Source organism: Stegodyphus dumicola, chromosome 2, assembly GCF_044657685.1.
Source record: "Stegodyphus dumicola isolate Sdum_Otavi_A_Nest chromosome 2, ASM4465768v1".
NCBI classification, from domain to species: domain Eukaryota; kingdom Metazoa; phylum Arthropoda; class Arachnida; order Araneae; family Eresidae; genus Stegodyphus; species Stegodyphus dumicola.
The window spans coordinates 289,255,085-289,279,040 of record NC_140769.1 but is presented as its reverse complement, the minus strand read 5'-3'; the positions used below and the strand labels follow the sequence as shown (position 1 = coordinate 289,279,040).

At 35.2% G+C, this 23,956-nt stretch overlaps 1 long non-coding RNA gene across 1 annotated transcript in view; it reads left to right on the top strand.

Moving 5' to 3' along the window:
* The window catches only part of LOC146999024 (uncharacterized), an 89,773-nt gene that overhangs the window by 45,732 nt on the left and 20,085 nt on the right, over positions 1–23,956 (top strand). The gene's annotated exons all lie outside the window — the stretch shown is intronic.

The following is a 23,956-nucleotide window of genomic DNA, read 5'->3' as shown; positions in this document are numbered from 1 at the left end:
TGAATTTATTTTGCTAGCCTAATTTATTTCACATTGCTAGTCTCCAGTATTACATGAACTTAAATCAAAAGATAAAATTTCTGCTGATTGCCAAGAAGCCACAGAATTTTAAAACACGAACACAAGACATGCCTTTTGTTCATAGAAATTAGAATTTTTTAGAAAAATAAGTTTGCTTAAATTTTCTTGGCACTCGGTTCTTATTTCATAAATGAGGCAATAACTTGCTTGTCTCTAGGACAAATACATCCTCAGAAGAGGGAAATAATCAAAAATTGTATAAATTCATTAACAGATGGTTCAGTGCATTTCAAACATCATTATATTCAAACATTTATAATCATTACAAGATTAACAAAAGCCAAACGGAAAATAATGCACTAAACATTGAGTTAAAAAAGAAGAAAATCAAATTAAATATAACATTAAATTACTACATATGCCAAAAAAAAATTTACTATTAATTACCAGGCGAGTATGCACGGTGGATCATGCCCTTCGCCTCTCCACACAGCCCTGTAATCTTCCTGACCGTCTGAAAACAATTAAAATCAGAATTAGAGTGCTGCATAATTTTTTTTAACATTTAAATTAAAACTTCAGTGAATTTGAAAGCGTTTTATTATACTTCATATGATTTCTAACATACATTATTTGCTTTGTAATAGTTTAACTCCACTGCACTTTTATGAAAAACCTGTATATGTATTAGTGTTTGCTTACCAAAGCAATTCTAAAAAGAGTTTTGCTCATACCGGGGCTTCTGTACAGCATTAGACAATGACAGTAATAGCTTGCGGGCCACAGAAACTGGAAACTTATATAGTACAGATGCTGATCAACAGAAGATAATCTTTCAAAACAAACTGTATTTCAAACCAATTCACTAAAGTGTTGTTTCCTGAGCAGCTCTAAAATAAAATTCATTACTCCTGATAATGGAAAGACAGGCATAGGAAGCTGATTAAAATACAAATTATCTTATAAAATGAATGATTCTTTCAAAAACCTGCATACTTCTATTATTTACTGTAGTAACAGCAGATTTTTGAGTCTTTCAGACCAGAATCCAGGGTCACAAGGATTTTGCATTAAAACCTTGTATGATGAGCCATACCAAGATGGAAAGCCAGTCATCAACTGATAATACCATCCAACATTCAAGTAAACTAAAGAGGTAACCTCAGAATTTTGCTGAATTGGTTTTAAGAGATAGGAAGCATTTATAGACATATTGATCAACGTCATTAACAAGTTCAAACTTCAAAAGAATGACCCTTATTTGCTAATAATGGTACCTCTGAACAGGTGATAAAATGCCACACTGCAAAGAAAGCTTCCAATGGCAATAACAAGAAGCTTATGCAAAGAATTTACATAGGTCTTTTCCATGTGTGGAGTAGGATTGAAGATACTGGACTTAAGAACTCCGAGACTGGACAAATGCACAACCAAGCTTTCTTCCCCAAGAAATCCAGATTTGGCCCAGAGACAGCTAATCCATGACTTCTGACATGGAGAGAAGGCAACACTCAAACACAATCTAAAAAACAACTTGTTTAGCTGAAAGTAGCGTGTTTGTTTCAGGATATACGGATGTACTGATTTCTACTTCATTCAGAATGAATCTCCTCCCTGATGGTCCAAATGTGCGGCACAGAAATTCTTAAGTCTTATAGTCTGATTATCATTTTGAATAATTACATTTGAATATAAATTTGATTATGAGGGATTAAAAACTTCTTTTATGATACAGGGTGTCTTTCAGTAGCTGAAGGGGAAAACTGTTGCACACTGGTAGTTCGTCTCGAAGTCAAGACTCGGCTAACAGACTTTCCTCTCCTTAAGCATATAGCCTGGGAGTGCTTTTGATATTCTAAATAATCCTATTGTATTTATACATAGAGATAATTAGAAAAAAAGCATTTGGTTAGATTAAACAATTGACTTCCATATTTCTTATGGCCAGACCTTCCATATATTTAAATATTAAGTAGATAATTAAAAAAAAATTTCATTCTAATTAGAAATTAATTGGAAATACGAAAAAAAGTTAGAAAAAGAGCATATTTTATTCTATAAAAATAAAATCATTTTATTCTGATTAGGAGTATTATTTATTTAAATTTATAATTAAAAATTTTAAATAATTTTTTTAAATTAATTATATAAAATTAATCTAAATAAATTAATTATATGTAAATACACAGGGGATAATGTGAGCCATAAGTACCGAAAAGGAGCATATTTTGCAACATTCTTGTACAAAAATAAAATTATCTTATTCTAATTACAAGTGTAATTAATTTGGGATGACAAATCACCACATGCAGTCACAGCAATTCCCTTACATTCACCAAAGGTAACTGTTTGGTGTGGGTTCACAGCGGAATTTATCGTAGGTCTATTCTTCTATGAGAACATTACCCCGACAGGACCGGAAACCTGTTCTGTTACCGGAGAGAAATATCATCACACGTTGAACAGCTTTGTCATTCCGGCACTTCAGCAAAGACAATGCCTGGGTGAAATCATTTTCATGTAAGATGGAGCCCCTCCACACGTTGCTCTATGGGTGCAACAGATGCTACGACAGAAAGTCACAACAGAAAGAGTCATTAGCCTCTACTTTCCAACTGTATGACCACCTCGGTCGCCTGATCTTACCCCATGCGTCTTCTGGCTATGGGGTTACCTTAAGTTCAAGATCTATCAAGGAGTGGTCCCGGACCCGGCTACGTTGAAGGATAACATATCACGGACTGTACGGGAGATCCCTGCAGACATGTTTCTTTCTGCTGTTGTGCATACTGTGCACGGAATGCAATATGTGGTCCACAACAACGGAGCCACATTGAACTTTATTTGAATGCAAAATAAAAGGTAATTTCCGTGTTGATTTGCATTTGCTGACACTCTATTTTCTATTACACAGCGCCAAATATTCTCCTAGCGGTTACTTTTGGAACTAATTTGTTTTTTCGTGGAATCCTTCGTCCCCCACCTTGTTTAATCTTCCTACAAAATGTGGCATCATTCTCGCAAATAGAACGCACTACAGAACACTGTGAGCACTGTCAGTTTAATTATGGCCACCCGATATATAAAAAAATTATATTAAGTATAAGTTATCTGAAATGGAACTATCATGCTACCAGATTAGAAAAATCATTTACTTCTTATTCTGTTGCAAAAAATATATACAAAGAAACATAAAACTTACTTGGAGCGGGAGCGGTGATGGTGATCTCTCCCTCTCTCCATTTTCCTATAAAAGTAATAAACATATTAAGACATTTACAATCACACATAAAAAACTTGAGACTGCAGCATGCCAGTTTCAATACTAGCATCAAGTAATACAAATTACGAAAAAATTACGAGTTGCTGGATCTGTCGATTAGTTTGCGTTGGCATATTTAATCATATTTTGTAATACAATTTTTGGCATTGGAAGAAAGAGACTTGATTTAGAACACTGTTTAGTGAAATTTGTAAAAAAATATCATTAAGGTGCCTGAAGTGGAACTATTATTCTGCCAGATTAGAACCATCGTTTACTTGTAGCTCTGTTGTAAAAAAAAAAAAAAAAAAGTATAAGAAAAAGCATCAAACTTACTTGGGGCAGGTGAGGATGTCTGGAAGATGAGGAGGAGGCCGTGGAAATCCTCCTCCTCTTGTTTCTTCTTCCCTATAAAAGTAACATAAATATTTAGAAACAACTATTAGAATTCTTTTAGAACACTGTGTGATGAAATTTATAAAAAAAAATATTGTTATTATTAAGTTATCTGAAATGGAACTATCACACTACCAGTTTAGAACAATCATTTACTTTTTATTCTGTTGCAAAAAATATATACAAAGAAACATAAAACTTACTTGGGGCGGGGGTGGAGACGGCGATCTTTCCCGCTTTCCATTTCCCTATAAAAGTAATAAATATATTTAGAAACAACTAACAGAAACGTTACTGCATGTATTACAAATATTTCCATTTACAATCACATAAAAAACAACTTGAGACTGCTGCATACCAGTTTCAGTATTAGCATCAAGTAACAAAAATTACGAAAAAATTATGAGTTGCTGGATGTGAAATATTCATGTGCATCTACACTCATGACCATAAATTAAAGATAATGCAAAATCAGGCAAAGGAAGAGTTAGAAGCAAAACAAATTTGACTTGTAAAGCTCATTTATTAAACAAAAGATAAAGAGCAAAAAAAGATGCTATATGTTTGATATTATTAAAAAAATTAGCGATTTTTTCTCCCTGGAGCAAATTACAAAAAAAAAACCTATTTACAAAAAACCAATATTACATGGTTGGTATGATATTTAATACATTGTATGTCTCCCAGATGATGCAATACAGTCCGTACAATGCCTAGGCACGCTGAGTATCAAATTATCAATCTGATCTTGGGGAATATTACACCACTCAAAAAGCAATGCTCTCCAAAGTTCCGGTAGACATGTAGGAGGAGGTTGACGGGCTGCAACTCTTCGGCCAAGTATGTCCCACACGTGCTCTACTGGATTCAAGTCCGGTGAGAATGCTGGCCAGTCCATATGGGTGATATCCTCCGACTGAATGCATTCGCTTACGATGTTTGCACGTTGCGGATGGGTGTTTGTCATCCATAAAAACAAATTGTGCGCCCATGCACCCCGAAACAAACGTACACGTTATTCCAGAATGATGTCCCAATAGATTTTGGCTTGTCATGGTTCTAATTTGAACATGCAGGTCAATTCTGGAGCCCCGAATAATTCCACCCCAAATGAGCACTCCTGCACCACCGTAACGGTGTTGTTCAATGATGTTTTCTTGGCGGTAACGGGTACCTGGAGCTCTCCATTTGAAAGTCCTGCGAGAATTAGACTGCAAGCTAAACCTGAACTCCTCCGAAAACATCACACAAGCCCACTGTTGCGGTGTCCACAATGCATGCTCTCTACTCCAGACTAACCGCAGGCGACAGTGAGTTGCAATACGTGGAACGCATCTGACAGGTCTAAGAGCATATAGAGCAAACTGCCCTAAGCGTCTGTACACGATCTGCCTTGAAATTGTCGTACTAGTGGCTGAAGAGAGCTGACGAGACAGGTCTGAGGCTGTGCTCCGCCTGTTTCTTTTGGCAGTAACTGCCAAATACCGGTCCTCATTGGGCTTTGTAACTCTGGGGCGACCTGTGCTGTAACATCTACTCCCATTACCATCATCTTGGAATCGTTGCCAAAGCCTGGAGATGACACTCTGGGCAATTCCAAGTTCGTCTGATACTTCCAGTTGCGTACGCCCACATTCCAGACGGCCGATAATCATCCAAATGCGTCCTTTGTGTCATAACTATTCGGTTATTGCACTGAAATGCTTATAAAGCGCCTGTGAATAACTTTACTTCTTTGCCTGTATTTCTTATATATCACTCTCTTACACTCTCGTCATTGTGACGTACCATCGGCGTCATCTGGTTACTTCCTGGAATTTGCATATGATTCTTGAAGATGTATCTAGTGATTTTACAGGTGATATATTTATTTTAGAGTTCGATTTACGCGTGACTCCGAATTATCCTTAATTTATGGACATGAGTGTATATGCATCTATGTGCATGTATCCAAATCCTTTTGAACTTTCCAAGTTGCAATGTCTAAAATCCTAAAGAAATATTCCCCTTGCCAATTTATTAACAGCAAAAAGGCAGAAATATTTTCAAAAAAAACCAGAGCGAAAAAAGTATAAAATTAATTTTATAGAGAAAACTGATGTATATTGACTCACCACGAAACTCTCACCACGAAAAAATTAAAATGAAGGCATTCTTAATTAATTAAATAGCTATTTTGCTTTTGGTAAGAATTGTTTCATAAATTGTTCTAAAGCGGAAAGCATTTATTGTCTTGTTTATTTTTCAGATTCAAAATATTGTATAATAAGTTGCTAAAATCAAAAGTATTGTCACTTTATATGATAGCAAAAATATAAAAATGTTTCATTTTAATGTTATTTCCTGAATACAATTTCAATACATTAGCATTATTTCAATGAAATTGATATAATTTATAATATTTTTTAAAAAATATCCTCGAAAAATTCCCAAATTTCCGAATCAAAAATTTTCTATAGAAACTGATCTTAAAATCGACAAAATGTTGATAAGTTGCCAAATTTGGAACTGCTCAATAAAGAATTCACATTCCCAAACATAAAAAGTTGTTTAAGAGCTCTTCCTTAGAAAAAAATGAAATAATTTCGAAAAGCATGTGTTTCACTTCTTGCTTAGAAACTTGAGTATATTAGAAATGGGAACAAATTATAATTCATGAACCTATTCACCCATTCAAAACAAAGTTTGTTTTCTTGTGCAGTACAGTCAAAAGTTGTTAATCGAGACACTTTGGCGATTCCAGATTATCGATCAGCAATTTAAATCTGGTAAGATGGCATGCAGAAATTCTAAAATTAAAAGTATGAAACCGTAATTTATGAAATAAAGAACAATTATGATCTAAAGGGTATCAAAATTTACAAAAAAAAAAAAAAAAAGCTTAACATTTATTTGTTTACTTTATTAAACATTTCTTTCAATGTAAGTTGTTTAAGTTGCTTCGTTTTTTATGTGATAATACATTCTCTTTAATTCTATAAACAGATATCATTTCTTGTTCAGTTACAAAGTTCCACTGTTCTTGCTGTGTCTGTGTCGAGAATACCAACTAATTTGTCAATCCAAATTTTTTCGTTTTCAATAACCTCTGGGTAACTTTCTTCACTATCCAGGAGGAACTTGATTTAAATCATATCAAAGACGGATAACTTGATTTAAATCATATCAAAGACAGAGTACATCCAGATGAAATACTACATTTAGTAAGGAATTATAAACCAAATAAAATAAAAACATCTGCGCTGAAGATAAGGATAGTGCTGACAGATCAACTTCCAATTCATTACGAATTGATAAACAGATTTCGGATTTCAAAACATACTACTTTCGCTTTAGATACTTTACATATTAACAAATATATATCGAAATTCTATTTGATATAATCGAAAGTTCAACAGGGTTGCCACTCAAACAGGAGAATGAATTTCCCTGACTTTTCCAGGTTTTCCAGGTGTGTTTCAAGAAAATTCCAGTCTATCCGCGTAATGTACGTTGGCTGTGCTAAGAGGTAAATTAATTATGGTATTACTTGTATTGTGTAGCAAATTCACTTAATTATTCAATAAATCCCATAGGACATTTATTCTTAATTATTCTTGGTATACTTTGTATGATAATTTTGTTTAGTTTTCCACTTAAGAAACTTAATAAAATTTAAGATATATACATTGGATAACAAATGTATGTTTTATTTAATTATTACTCATGATCATCACCAGTTGAACACGAGGCTAATCCAGTCCTTATAAATCACAACGCAAAGCTAAATAGTTAGGTTAGATTTTAGGTAAATTTAATTTGCGTGAGGTATGTTCTTAAAAGGCACCTTAACACTTGAAAACACAAATATAATTATAATAGTTGTTGTTTTCTCCACTGATGATTGAGATTAGAATCTTCCCAATCTGGAATAAAATAAGGCTTTTTTTGCAGACGTTCTGCAGCTAAACGAAAGAAAGAAATCTATTTTAATAAATTGAGGTATTTTATATTTATTTTGCAGCATACATAAGGAAAAAATATGTGCATTAAATTTCGTGATGGTATGTCATCATACTGCTTTAATTAATTTTAGGATTATGCCAGAGAAAATTTCCTGAAATTTGGAAATATTATTTACTAATAATAAATAAATTTAGAGGGAAGAAGCAACATTAAATTATATGAATAACATAAAAATAATTACTTAAAAATTGAATTAGAATAATCAACGATATTTTAGCGAATATAGTTATATTACATGGCTAGCCTAGATGACTGATTACTATTTTTTTAATTTACTGCAAAATGGCAAGGTATTTATTAAAAAGAAAAAAAAAGGTTTAAAAAGATTTTGCGGTAAAATTCTAGTATACGGTAAGGCTTTGGCAAGATTTTGAAAATTGTCGCCAAGATCAAAATGACCCGTTTACTGCGCATCATGATGTCGCCAAATCCCATTATTATTCTAAACAAAGAACGTCTATGTAAACAAGAAAAGGTTCCATACAAGTAAAATGCTATTACGCCGTTAGAATGCGGAGGGAAAATTTGCCAAGGGATTTGGCGACGGAACCTGGCGGCCAGAATTTCTCTCTTCGCGATGTGTACAGGAAATTGAGAAACACGTGTTAAGAAGAAACGCTCTTTAACAAAAAGAAAACTACGAAAATCCATTTTTAAAATTATTGCGAAAAATCCACGCAATAATTTTAAAAACGGATTTTCGTAGTTTTTTTTTTTTTTTTCCCCTGAAAATAACTAATCCATGAATTAATTTACTTGCGCCAAAAAATATTTTCTTTTCCTTTAGAGTTTAACCACTTGCGCTAAGACTAAACTTCACGGTTGCGGTGCCGTGCGCTACAATATAACAAGCGGTAAAGTGTCTCATTTACGCCGCTCCGCATCTGCGAGTGCAATCCAGAGCTGTAACTCGAGAAATAAACAATCTCGTTGTTAGGCGACGTGTGCACCACGTTATTTTCATTTTTGCGATAAATGCTTATCGACGTGGTGTTCACGTTGCTCACGGTTTGAGACAAAAGCATCTCGACGTGCGTGGCACGTCTTTTTAGCGCAAGTCGTTCCAGAAATTTTAAACGATATTCATTTTATGAACTCTTGATAACGTGACCTTCGAACTTCGACACCGGTTTCGAACTTCCGCGACAGATATATCAGACATGCACAGCTGTTTCCCTCTATGATGTAAAGGAGCCACGTCTGTTGCAGAGAGGTTTTCCTTCTTTACAATACATATTCTTTGATTCTAACCTCCATGGTACCGTATGCTAGGATTAAACCCATTTTGTTTTATACGAGAACAGGTACTTTCTTTAGTTCATGCACTGCACATGCGATTCTCGAGAATACTGGAAACCAAAAGTTGCGGGAAAGTTGCTTTGCCTTTCTAAAAGACAATCAAATTGGAGCTGCGAAAATTGGCTCTATGCCAGCTACCCGAATGACACTCACGTGATACATAATTCGCCAAAAACGTTATCTCTTCCGACGTCGGTGCAAAAATCGCTTTTTTTGGCGGCATCGTTGTATGAACTTCCCTGACTTTTCCAGATTTTGACAAAAATACTTAAATTCCCTGACTTTTCCCTGAATATTTTGGTCAATTTTCGAATTCCCTGACTTTTCCCGGTTCTCCCGGTTTTCCAGGTAGCGTGGCAACCCTGGTTCAAGCTTACTTTTATAAAATCGCTGGAACAGTCTGCAAAAAATAATAAGCCGGATCCAATTGGAAGATTAAGGAACAACGCAATCTGCAACATTAACTGAATTAGATAATTTTAGCTTAGCTTATACCGTCCTTTACACATTAAACGCGCATGCGCACACGCATACTTGAGTATCCCACCGTTTATATTAGAAATAGGAACAAATTATAATCCATGAACCTATTCACCCATTCAAAAGATAACTAACTATCTTCCGTGGCCTTTACCTGCACAACTGTTTGTCTGTTTATCTCAGTGAATGGGCCAAAAATATTTGTTCAAAGTACTAATTCACACTCAAAATGGCAGTTGTAAAAACCGACAAATTTCAGATGATTAAAATTAAAGACCTCTTGCCAAATTTGGTCGAAATTAAGAACTTTTAAGGACTCTTAAGGACCGTACAAGCCTTGGAGAAACATTCATGTGCACATATGCAAAATAATATGTCCCCCCTTTGTTAAAAACATTTTTTAACGGAAAACTTTCATTACAACCAGACACAATTCAGTAATTCCATGACAATGCTAGAAGAAATGAAATTATGAAATACTGTACGAAATACAGATTATGATATACGAAATATTTACTAGACAAAAATAAATGACAGCAAAGTAGAATTGCTATTGCAACACTGAAATGAGAGCAAGAAAACAATACTTGAAGCAACAGCAGCAATTATTTAACAGACTATGAAACATTTCCAAATATAAGCCAACCTGCACATAGGCCAACATTTTTTGTAAAAACACAATCAAAACTGAAGACACGTATGTGCAAATTGCATTATAAATCTAGTGACATGACAAATCCAGAAAAATGCCTTCCGTGGCCTTTACCTGCACAACTGTTTGTCTGTTTACCACAGATATACATACTTCCAGTTACAAAAATATTTTAATTCACCCAAATATTTATGTTTAGGCATTTTTATATGTAAAACATTATAAACTACAAAATATATAACATTTTACAGGTTTCTTTGCCTTTTCTACATTTTAGGAAAAATACGCATTCCTCATAAAAAACTTCTGATGTAGACACCTCATGACTTTCTTGCACGGCATATTAAATTATACACATTTTTTGCTACATTTCATTTAAACTTATTTCCTTGAATATGAGATATATTTCTCATTCAATTAATTCAGTTCTCACTTTGCGGCAATGCAAAAGTACATAAAACTCAAAATATCTTCATTAAAAATCGAAAAATATGAAACAAATTAAATTACATAAAAATATATATTTGTCTTAAATTAATGATATCCTCATCCCAGGGACCTGACCTCGTGCCCTGATCACTGGGACCTCGCCACTGCCCTGATGAATCGCTGTAATAAAGTTTTTAAATTAGAAATAAAATCTTTTATATAAGGTGTCTGAAATGGAACTATCACGCTACCAGATTAGAACCAACAGTTACTTCTAATTAAAAATATATATGAAGATGCAGAAAACTTACTTGTGGCGGGAATGATGGCTGTGGCGCAGCGAGGGGGGGAGAAGGAGTTCTGGGGCGCTGCTCAACGAGGGACGCCAAATGTTCCCCAAACAAGAACCTCATCACCTCGCTTTGTTGGGGAAGGTGATGAAAAGGCGCTTCGCCTGGGGAGCCAGTTATGCTTGCTGCTCCCTCGAATGCTGGATGTGAGGATGAGGAGGAGCTTGGTGTGGAGTCAATCCTCATCCTCTTTTTTTCGCTGCCCTATAAAAGTAACAAATGTATTAAGAAATAACTATTAGAACAGTTAGTTCACATATTACAAATATTTCTTACATTTAAAATCACATATCAAAACCTTGAGATTATAACATGTCATTTATACACTCACGTTTGTGAAAATTGCAACACCAAGAAGGAATCGTCATAATTGAATGCAATTTAATACACAGTTGAGTGGTAGTGGTACAAATAAATGATTAAATGTTCAAAGCAAACAAACAAGAACAAGAGATCAGAATCAGTATTTTGTGTGGCCACCACGCGCCGCAATAAGTGCTGCTACACGACGTGGCATGGAGTCAAACAGAGTTTGAATGTCTGACTGAGGAAGAGCATTCCATATCGTTTGTACGCGTACCCAAAGTTCGTCTGCAGACGCAACAGGACGAGGATCACGAGCAAGACGCCGACCAATGACATCCCACACATGTTCAATTGGCGACATATCCGGGGAACACGCAGGCCAAGGAAGAAGCTGTTCCTGCTGCGCTGCAAAGAAGGATTTAACAATCCGAGCAGTATGAGGGCGGGTATTGTCCTGTTGAAATACAGCGCCTGGCAAGCTTTGAAGGAAGGGAACAGCTTCGGGCTGTAGAACTTCACGGATATACCGGTTGCTGTTCAGATTGCCCACAATTCGTAGCAATTGAGATCGTCTATGATATGCTATGGCGCCCCAGACCATAACTCCGGGTGTTCGTCCACTGTGGCGTTCGATAATGCACTCCGGAAGGTGGCGTTCACCGGCATAGCGTCTGACACGAATGCGGCCATCATGGTACCACAAATTAAAGCGGGATTCGTCAGAAAACACGACATGCTGCCAATCAGCACGCCAGTCTCTATGCTGATTGGCCCATTGTAGCCGCAGGCGGCGATGGTCGTGCGTTAGGGGGATCCTGTATAAAGGAGTCCGTGCGCGCAGTCCACACTGCAGCAGACGTCTACGAATTGATGAAGCACACAATGAAACACCTGTAGCTATTGACCACAGTGCTGCCAATTGTCTAGAGGAAGCTGTACGGTCCGTCCGCGCCATGCGGACCAGGTGTCTATCATCGCGAGCTGACGTCTCATTTCGGGGTCCACTCCCGGATTTCCGAGTTGTCCGACACTCGTCCGTCCACTGCTTCCAAACGTGCATCACTGTGCTGCTGTTACGCTGCACACGAGAGGCTACTGCACAATACGACAATCCAGCTTCACGAAGGCCGATGATTCTCCCTCGTTCAAACTCTGTAAGTTGTTCAAATCTCGCTCTCTTTCGTCGACGAGGCATAAGTACAGATTGAGTTAACGCTTACCAGTAGCAGATAACCACCGATAACCATACACGCCTCGCTACAGCCGTCTATTTATTCGGATCCATCAGCCGTTCAGAGGGCGCTGCTCAGCATACGCATGCGCTACGGATTTGCAATTCTAATCATTTGCATATCATGCGCTACTTTGCATTTCCTGAAAATTTCAGCTCACTCGCGTAAGTCATTCATGGTGTTGCAATTTTCACAAACGTGAGTGTATTTATGCTGCTATATTGAAATTCTATTCGAAAGTAAATGAAATTTCAAAATTTTATTTAATTTACTTTCTCTCACATTTTAGAAAAGCTTTTTGATGTTATAATGGTAACTGCCCACAAATCATAAAATCACACATTTGTATTCCCATTTCAAAAACGGAGTTTGCTTTACTAAAAGAATGGCATGCAAAACACACCTCTGAAACACAAAACTAAATAAAAGAAATGAATTCATAATTTTAAATAAATATCGATAAACTAGTAGAATCTAATAAAGCAACATTTTGAAAATTCCCACCACACAGAATTCTGCAGTTTTTAATTGCAGTTAAAGAAAACCTAACTGCAGTTAAAAACAGGATTGCATAATATTTGAGATACGTATGTTCAAGATATGATGGAAATTTAGAGGAGTAAAGATTTTCCCCATTATATATTGTGCAAATAAATGAGCATGGGTGACACAAGCATTAATAAATGACTGGTTTGAAAATCATTTCACACCCAATATCTGAATTCAGTTGATTTACCTGATGACACAAAATTGTCCTGATTGTAGACAACAGTTTACCTCATACTTTACTTAAAGTTTAGTGAAAGATAATGTATCCGTATTGTTATGAAATGTCCAGGCGCGGTAAGATAGCTTCCTTGCAAGGCATGTTTAGGGTTGCCACTTGTGTCGAACAAATTGACAATCAGCCACAGATGGATAGAGAACCTTCTGGAATGAATTCTTACTGGTTTAGCCCAAAATGTTCTCGAACACAAGCCAAAAGCTGTATAAACCCTGCTGGTATGCGGAGAGTCAGTTGGTCCATGCAGAGTTCGCGTCTCGTTTAGCGAGCTGACAGTCAGTGAGCTCGCGAGAGTCTTAAAGTCTAGTGCCGAGTTGGTTGTTGACTGCATCAATTATCTGGTCGTCGACTAATGCATCATTGTGTTTCATCTCAGAGCGTGTTAAGCTCCGGGAACAACTGAACCGAGTCGGAAGCTGTTCTCTGGAGCTTTGCCGTGAAGCTGTCTCCACCATTATAGCTTGAAGGCTGTGTTGTTGATTATGCCAGGGTGCTTATTGTATTCTTTGACGACAATAAACATGTTATTGGAGCTGTCTTGAATAATAATACAGGCTAACAAACTGTGTTTCGATACTTCATCAAGTGCCATCATTATTCACTCCAAATTTTTGAGCTTGTACGTGAAGAGAAAAATGTAACAACTGGTGTCAGAAGTGGGATTTGCGAGTGAATGCCAGTGACCCACCTGCAGAGAAAAGCCATGGCGAAGGAAATGAAGATTTTGATGGACTTCTTAGCCAAGATAAGAGCTGAAAGTGAAGATAAAAACCAGAGAGAACAATCTGCAAGAGCAACTGCAACAAGTGGTAGTGAAGCAAAAGGATATTAGAAGCGACAACATGGAGTTTGGAAAGAAAATTGTAGCCAGAAGATGTGGAAATGACAGAAGTGGCATCTGAAGAATCAAAGAATGAGAAAATGAAGGAAGCAGCTGGTGAAGTGTCCGAGAAAGATAAAAGAAATAAAGGATGAAACATCTTGTGAGATTGAAGAAACAGAATGAAAACATGAAGAAATAAAAGACGATGAAGTAAAAGACGGCAAAGACGATTCTCAACCTCAGGAGTCTGAAGTTGAAGTGGAAGAAAGTGATAATACTGTTTGTAAAGATGAAGAAATAAAAGAAGTGGCTTGTAAAGCTTCTAAGAGAGGTGAAAACTCTTCCTTTGCCTGATCTTGCATTATCCTTAATTTATGGACATGAGTGTAAATAAAATACCTTGTTATTAAAGAAAAAAATAATTTTAGCATAAATTTTTTATTAGTGATTTGGCTCCGTTGCTGCTATCTGCTTGGCAAACATCTCAAACTGAAACAATGCACATAGATACATCGTTGATCTGATGTCATTATCCAGAATAATCTAAAATCAGGGCCTCAAAACCACCAACAACGTTTTAGTCATAGGCATGATTCTCTCCTCCAAGCATAATAAAACATCTGGATAGTCCCGATTTTTAATTTCACTTCGAAACTAAATAAAATACCTTGTTATTGAAGAAAAAATAATTTTAGCGTAAATTTTTTATCAGTAATTTGGCTCTGTTTCTGCGTATCTGCTTGGCAAACATCTCTAACCAAAACATTGCACATAGATACATCATTAATCTGATGCCAATCTGGTGAATCATTATTTATTTATTATAATTTTCATTCATCTCCGCATGTTTATCAGCACATGAAAACTTGAGTAATGACTTGTGTAGCAATGCCTAAACAATTTTTTTATTTTAGTAATTGAATAATAAAGGAGTATGGTAACCTTTTATGTTGACATTACACTCGGTGATGATTACAAATTTAAGTTAAACACCGTAAAAAATGTTGATGAGGAAAAATTTACCACAGATCTCTTTCCATATGCTAAAAATAGATTTTGTTGACCCAAAGATTATATTTCGGGCTATTTGAATTATGAATAATTGATTTGTTATTCACATAAACCCAGAACCATGGGCAGGACTCTTATGGCCACACCGGGTCGTAGAATTTACAACCCACAGAGACTGCATTAGGTGGTAAGATATCAAACGCTGGCCCTCAATAAGGCTCAAGTATATGTGGAAATTTATTTATTCAGAACTCTGATAAGCCTTATGCACATGTGCAAGAAATAGACATAAGTATAATAAATAACTAATACAATTCAGGCTTAATTGTCTCAGTGCACGATAGAAGAAAAATAAAATTTAATAGAACAACTTCTCATTAGTCGCCAAGCTCATGATGCATAGCCAAATATGTACCGGGTGGCCATAATGAAACTGACACACAGTGTTCTGTAACGCGATCTATTTGCGAGAATGACGCCACATTTTGTAGGAAGATTAAACAAGATGGGGGCGAAGGATTCCGCGAAAAAACAAATTAGTTCCAAAAGTAACCGCTAGGAGAATATTTGGCACTGTGTAATAGAAAATAGAGTGTTAACAAATGCAAATCAACATGGAAATTACCTTTTATTTTGCATTCAAATGAGGTTCAATGTGGCTGCCGTTGTTGTGGACCACATATTGCATTCTGTGCACAGTATGCGCAACAGCAGAAAGAAACATGTCTGCAGGGATCTCCCGTACAGTCTGTGATATGTTATCCTTCAACGTAGCCAGGTCCAGGACCACTCCTTGATAGATCTTGAACTTAAGGTAACCCCATAGCCAGAAGTCGCATGGGGTAAGATCAGGCGACCGAGGTGGCCATACAGTTGGAAAGTAGAGGCTAATGACTCTTTCTGTTGTGAATTTCTGTCGTAGCATCTGTTGCACCCATAGAGCAACGTGTGGAGGGGCTCCATCTTACATGAAAATGATTTCACCCAGGCATTGTCTTTGCTGAAGTGCCGGAATGACAAAGCTGTTCAACGTGTGACGATATTTCTCTCCGGTAACAGAACAGGTTTCCGGTCCTGTCGGGGTAATGTTCTCATAGAAGAATAGACCTACGATAAATTCCGCTGTGAACCCACACCAAACAGTTACCTTTGGTGAATGTAAGGGAATTGCTAGGACTGCATGTGGTGGTTTGTCATCCCAAATTCGGCAGTTCTGGATATTCACGATTCCATTCAGGTAAAAGTGGGCCTCGTCTCCCCATAAGATTTTCCACAGCCAAGCATCATCCACCTCCATTCTGGCAAGAAAGGTGACAGCAAAAGTCAATCGCTTATCATGGTCGGGGTACAGTAACTCCTGTACACGGCTGATCTTGTACGGATAGAAGTTGATAATCTTTCGTAAGATTTTCCATACCGTACTGTAAGGCATATCCATATTCCGAGCTACTCCAGGAGTGCTAGAGGTGGCAGCAATATTGTCTGATCATCTGTCGACAATCACCCAACAGCAACTGCTTCGATTGTATCCTGTGGTACAGGTTTTTGTCCTCTGCCTGACTGAACCTTCAGAGAACCTGTTTTCTCAAACGTCGCAACCATTGCTTTTAGCCCATTAACTGACACAGGACCATTACCTTTACGCATTTTTTTTTAGCGTTCTAAAAGCACGAAGAGCGGCTGATGCGTTGCACTGGTTGAGGTAAAAGAATTTGACCAGTAACGCATGCTCGACTAAAGAAGGAGACATTGCACATAAACTTTCCATCTGATTGATTCGAAACGTAACACATTGCCTTTTAAAACCCAAGCAGCTGGCACTGTGCGAATGGATGTAACGTGAAATTTGAATAAAGAACTCCTTGTTCTGCTCAGCGTATGTGATATCAGATCATGAGACTTTATCAATGTTTATGTAGATTTTACGCGTTTTTAAAAGTGTTGCCATATTGCATTTGAACTACAGCAGAAAATGTGCATAATAAAAGGCAATTTTATTCCGTATTAATTAGCATTTGTTAACACTCTATTTTCTATTATACAGCGCCAAATATTCCCCTAGCGGTGACTTTCGGAACTAATTTTTTTTTTTTGCGGAATCCTTCGTCCCCCGTCTTGTTTAAATCTTCCTACAAAATGTTGCATCATTCTCGCAAATAGATCGCACTACAGAACACTGTGAGCACTGTAATTTAATTATGGCCACTCGGTATAGTTAAGGATAGCTAAATTTGATGATGATAGCTGAAAATTTTTAAAGCTTTCGGATATCGCAAAGCAAAGGTGAAATTTTCCAGTTAACAGATTTTGTAAAGAAATGTGGAGAAGCAGTAATAAATGAAGATGATATAAAAGGAGTTTTTCATTGTGATGACAATGCTTTTATATCATCAATCAATTAAGGAATGGCGAAATCTGTAGTATGATTCTAGATCCAGAAATTACCGCTACCGATCGTGAAGAAAGGGACAGAGAATTTACTGAAAATGAGAAAATTTTGATTGACAGCAGTTACAGGAACTTCAACAATGTAACTGAACAAGAGATTATGTCTGTCTACAGAATTAAAAGTAAAGTATTAGCACAAAAAAAAAATGAAGCAATTTAAACAAATAAGCTTTTTCTTGTAAATTTTGATACCTTTTAGATCATAAATACATCATTATTTCATAAATCATGATTTCATTTTTTAATTTCTACATGCCATCTTACTAGATTTATAAACTGCTGATATGGAAAAATCCCAATTGCGGAATCACTAATGAGTTTTTACAAATATCATATTTTGGTTGAGCTTTCTAAATAAGCTAAATAAAATTATTTAAAGATTTACATATAGAAAAATGTTTTTTTTAGTTTGGCTAAGCTATTTAAGTATGGCAAAGCACACAAAGGCTATCTGTCATAAGGAGAGAGATACCTTTATGGAGAACTATTTAAGGAAACATTTTTCGTATTCACCTTACACATAAGAAAAACCATGAAACCCAACCATGCAAAAGTATTTCTTGTTTGACATTAAACAATAAATATAGTTATGGTATTAAATTTTTAAATGGACATATTTAATTATTTAAGGAGCAAGATCATGATAATAAAAATAAGCAAATTGCATTTCATCAGTATTATATACGAATGAAGTTAAAATCTTACCCACAATAAAATTAATTCCTGTCCAAAAATACGAGTTACTTATCTTTATAAAAAATTTGAAGTTTAAACTATATTTTTACAGAATTCAACTCATCGCAAAAACGTTTATAACCGTAATGAAGACTACTACTGTAAATCGAAATGTATTTAAGATTTACTTTTTTATTAAGATACATTTAAACACGCCAAGAAATTTTTATACCAAATAATAATTTTTCTTCAAATTAATTTATTTCACTTCCATAAGCATAACACTTGTTTGCTAGAAGTTTAAAACTTAACATATATAAACACTAGTTTTAGTTTGATACATCATTTGCAGAAATGGGAAATTAAAGGATATTAATTTCTGAAATGGCATCTAAAGAGCTGATGTGTAGTCAAATTTTTAACCAATTATTACTAATATCAACAAAGTTTTTTTTTTTTTTTTAATGCAATTTGAAGTTACAAAAGTTTTGGATTCTGGTGCTCTTGAAGAAAGATGACTTGTTAAGAGAGGTTAAATCCTCTGAGTGATTCTTTACAGGTTTTACCCACTAGATCATGTCTCATACCAACTGTTTCAAAGTACTATCACTTTTCTCCTACAGGAGTTGGTTGACTAGGATACAGCCTTTAGTTAATCAACTTCTTTGTTGCCGTAAACACAGCAGTCAACAGTGACGTCATATGTTACGGTACAAAACAGAGCTTAGGAATAAAGAAAGGAATATTTTATAAAGGGATTTAAAAATTGCATTGAAAATTCCCACCACACAGAATTCTGCAGTTTTTAATTGCAGTTAAAGAAAACCTAACTGCAGTTAAAAACAGGATTGCATAATATTTGAGATACGTATGTTCAAGATATGATGGAAATTCTAAAGATTTAGTTTCGTATAGTCAACATTATTTTTCAAAATATGTTGAGTCTAATATATAGAAACTTTTACCATGTAAGAAATATAAGCAGAACAAATATTTTGGAAAAATAATTTTTTCTTAAGGATCTGCATATATTTGCAGAACCTTACTACATATTAACATACAGCAGAAATGCACTTATTTTGGATAAAATGAGATGCTGTAGGGATTCTATACAAACAAATTTATCATTTAGCATTTTAGACTTAAAACACACATATATGTAGAAATTCCCATTAATGATGCGTCAGGTTTATAAATAACATTTACAGTTACAACTCTACTTTTGTGGTCACCCAGAGAGATATTTATACAAAAAATTGAATAGTATGGAAGATTAGTGCAGTTTTAGTGTTAAAAATTCCAATTCACATTGGTGTGTTTAATATATTTTGTCAAACAATTTTTGGCATTAAGAGTGTGTTGTGAAATATGTAAAAAAATATCATTAAATACAAGGTGTCTAAAATGCTACCAGATTAGAATCATCATTTACTTCTAGTTCTGTTGGAAAAAATAACTTACTTGAGGCAATGGAGCAGCTTCTGTTCTCTTCCTCTTGCTGCCCTATAAAAGTAACAAACGTATTGCTAGTAAGCCTTTATTATTATTATTTGAGGCATAAAATAATATTCTGAGCTAACTCCGATCTTAAAAAGCGCTTTCTGAATGAGAAATACAATACACAACTTTTCTTTTATGCAGTGCTTCAGATGTCATTTCTCCCTCCTGCATTGTCTAAGATACACTGAAATACTAATACTCTTCTTCCTTTCATGTGATTTTGATGTTTGTCATATCATTCATACCTTTCTGGTGTTGCAATTTTAATGGCCAGCAGAGTATTTAATAGTGTGCAGTGTATTTAACAGCAACTGTCTGTTTATTTAAATTGTCTGTCCATTTGGAGGAGTACAAACTCCATACAAAGTGCATTTTCTTTATAGTACATCAATTTTATTACATAATGAAACACTGAACAAGACAAAAAAGAAAAATAATATTGAAAAGGTTTAAATTTAACAATTTCTCAAAAGGGATCTTCTTAAATTTAATACGGTTTCCCAGTTGAGACTGTGGACAGACATAGCAAAACATTTTATAGGAAATCAGATGAATATTCACAAAGGTATGAGAAATATTTTGTATTTTCAGTAGATTTAAAATGTGAGAAAAATGTGTTATATAATTCTATAAAAGTATTTAATACTTTAATCTGATTGATTTAAATGAATAATTATTTAAATCAAATTATTTAAATTAAACGAATAATTATTTTAATCAATTATACTACAAAAATTAAGAAATAATATTCTCACGACCTGCATCTATTGCTTTTACATAGTTAATTCATAAAAATATAAAAAATAATGTGCCGTGTCCAGAATTTTAAGTGTGACAGAAATAGCAGTCAAAATGTTGAATCTTAAATACAATAAATCATCTCATTTTGATTATCTTTGAAAAAGAAGTATATTAACAAGAAAGAAAACCTTTTCTAAGGCAGTCATCTCAAACTGGTACCCTGCAGGCTGAACCCCCCTGAAGTAACCCCCTGAAACAATTTTGCACAGCTTATGAACATATGCCCATCAACTGAATTAGATAATTCATAATCATGTCATAAATAATAATTTATGACAAGACTTTGAAGTAAAAGCTTAAGACTTTAATGATTCGAAGTCCAGTTTCACATCATTTTGCTTATGATTCAAAACGAGTATGAGAATTGTCCAAGAAATTCACAAACAGAACTAATTTCTTTAATATAATTCATATAAATATATATTTTTAATCCATATAAAATTTTTCAAACATTTCAAGCTATAGATATGACTATGTTTTATTCATACTTATCAAAAAAAATCCAAATATGTGAATTTTCGCAATAAGAACAATCACTTTGTTTCAGCATACATTTAGCTATGAATATTTTTTCTGTGCAGTTTATAATTAATATGAAAAGAATGAGATTGACTGATGTTTATCAGGTCGCACAGCTCAAATCTGTAGTCAGAAATAAAGAAATTCACTCACAGATGAACAATTATATAAAGTTTTTTTCTATATACATCAAAAAAATAAGTAAAAGAAAGAGAATAAATTGTCATTATTTGTACTCACATTTTGTCCACCTGGAAATATTTTGTAAAATGCTTATTTTTAGCTGAAGTAAGTTAGTCATTAATTTAACATAATTAGATAGTTTGGTTGGTTTACGTGATAATAACAATTCGTGGAGGACTTTCTAAAGGAAACCAGTTTGTATACACGTTACACCTGGGCAAAACCACGAAAACACCCATGCAGCCAACTTGTACGTGGGTTTCAAACCTCCAACTGAACTACCAGTGTTCAGCAACTTGGCCGCAAGTGCGCTGGCCATATTTAGAATTATTTGAAATAAGCTGCTTTCAGATTTTGCATTAGGCCCACATTCAATTTATGTTTGAGACCACTGCTCTTAGATGATAACATACACAAAAAAACAAACTGATAATGTCTTAAATAAGTTTCTTTATAATTATACAAACCTCATCTGTCTTCCTCCCCCTCTGGATCCCTACAAAAGAAAAGAATTAATATATTATCTGAAATTAAAAAAAAAAAAAAGATATATGTACTGCAAGGCCATGGTTTTAAATATCAGTGGGAAGAGCAATTCATGACATACAAAATACAAAGTTTAAAAAAAAGTAAACATTTATGGTAAAGGGTTTTTCTGTAAAGGAATGACAACTGCTGCTTTAAAGAATTAGTTATCGATATGATTTCTTAATTTCACAATGGGCAGATAAATGAGAAAATGAAAGTTATGTTTTTGGAGACTAACTGAAGAATATATTATTAATACTACTGTGACTTAAAAACCAATTACAAACATGTTACATTTTTTTTCGGGGGGGCAGAGTTAGAGAAAGAAAGAAGGCCTCATATTGTGAAAAGGCAGACAATAGTCATTCTCTATGTTAGAATATACACCATACAGTATGTAAAATTCCAATAAACAGAAACAATTTAGATATCAAATTCTAACTTCTAAATCAGCAGTTCCCAATCTATGTTCCACATGTACTTTCCAGTGACTCTTCAAGACTAACAATTTTAGCATGTACAAATGCTGCAGGAATGCACAAGTGTAAACGTTTCATAATCGGGAAAATACAGGACGTCAAGAATTTAGAGAAGTAAAGATTTTCCCCGTTATATATTGTGCAAATAAATGAGCATGGGTGACACAAGCATTAATAAATGACTGGTTTGAAAATCATTTCACACCCAATGCTCGCCAATATCTGAATTCAGTTGATTTACCTGATGACACAAAAATTGTCCTGATTGTAGACAACAGTTTACCTCATACTTTACTTAAAGTTTAGTGAAAGATAATGTATCCATATTGTTATGAAATGTCCAGGCGCGGTAAGATAGCTTCCTTGCAAGGCATGTTTAGGGTTGCCACTTGTGTCGAACAAATTGACAATCAGCCATAGATGGATAGAGAACCTTCTGGAATGAATTCTTACTGGTTTAGCCCAAAATGTTCTCGAACACAAGCCAAAAGCTGTATAAACCCTGCTGGTATGCGGAGAGTCAGTTGGTCCATGCAGAGTTCGCGTCTCGTTTAGCGAGCTGACAGTCAGTGAGCTCGCGAGAGTCTTAAAGTCTAGTGCCCAGTTGGTTGTCGACTGCATCAATTATCTGGTCGTCGACTAATGCATCATTGTGTTTCATCTCAGAGCGTGTTAAGCTCTGGGAACAATTGAACCGAGTCGGAAGCTGTTCTCTGGAGCTTTGCCGTGAAGCTGTCTCCACCATTATAGCTTGAAGGCTGTGTTGTTGATTATGCCAGCGTGCTTATTGTATTCTTTGACGAGAATAAACATGTTATTGGAGCTGTCTTGAATAATAATACAGGCTAACAAACTGTGTTTCGATACTTCATCAAGTGCCATCGTTATTCACTCCAAATTTTTGAGCCTGTACGTGAAGAGAAAAATGTAACAACTGGTGTCAGAAGTGGGATTTGCGAGTGAATGCCAGTGACCCATCTGCAGAGAAAAGCCATGGTGAAGGAAATGAAGATTTTGATGGACTTCTTAGCCAAGATAAGAGCTGAAAGTGAAGATAAAAACCAGAGAGAACAATCTGCAAGAGCAACTGCAACAAGTGGTAGTGAAGCAAAAGGATATTAGAAGCGATAACATGGAGTTTGGAAAGAAAATTGTAGCCAGAAGATGTGGAAATGACAGAAGTGGCATCTGAAGAATCAAAGGATGAGGAAATGAAGGAAGCAGCTGGTGAAGTGTCCAAGAAAGATAAAAGAAATAAAGGATGAAACATCTTGTGAGATTGAAGAAACAGAATGAAAACATGAAGAAATAAAAAGACGATGAAGTAAAAGATGGCAAAGACGATTCTCAACCTCAGGAGTCTGAAGTTGAAGTGGAAGAAAGTGATAATACTGTTTTGTAAAGATGAAGAAATAAAAGAAGTGGCTTGTAAAGCTTCTAAGAGAGGTGAAGAAATAATTCATGGAAATAAAGTTTCGGATTCTAAAGTGCCTGAAATAGTGATAGAAGAAAGTGAAACTATGACTGTCAAGATCATAGAAACTGATAATGAAGTTACAAAGTCACAGTTAGAAAGTATTGAACTATCTGAAAGTTCATGCAATGCTGAGATGGAAGAAGCTGATGTACAACTTACACGGACTGCTCCAGTATTGCAAGAAAATTCACCCACTTCGCAATCTATGTATGTGCCTCATAATGCAGGTTGTGCAGACAAGGACTTGATTCTAAACCAGGATACTCTTGCTTGTAAAGGATCGAATTCTATTCATG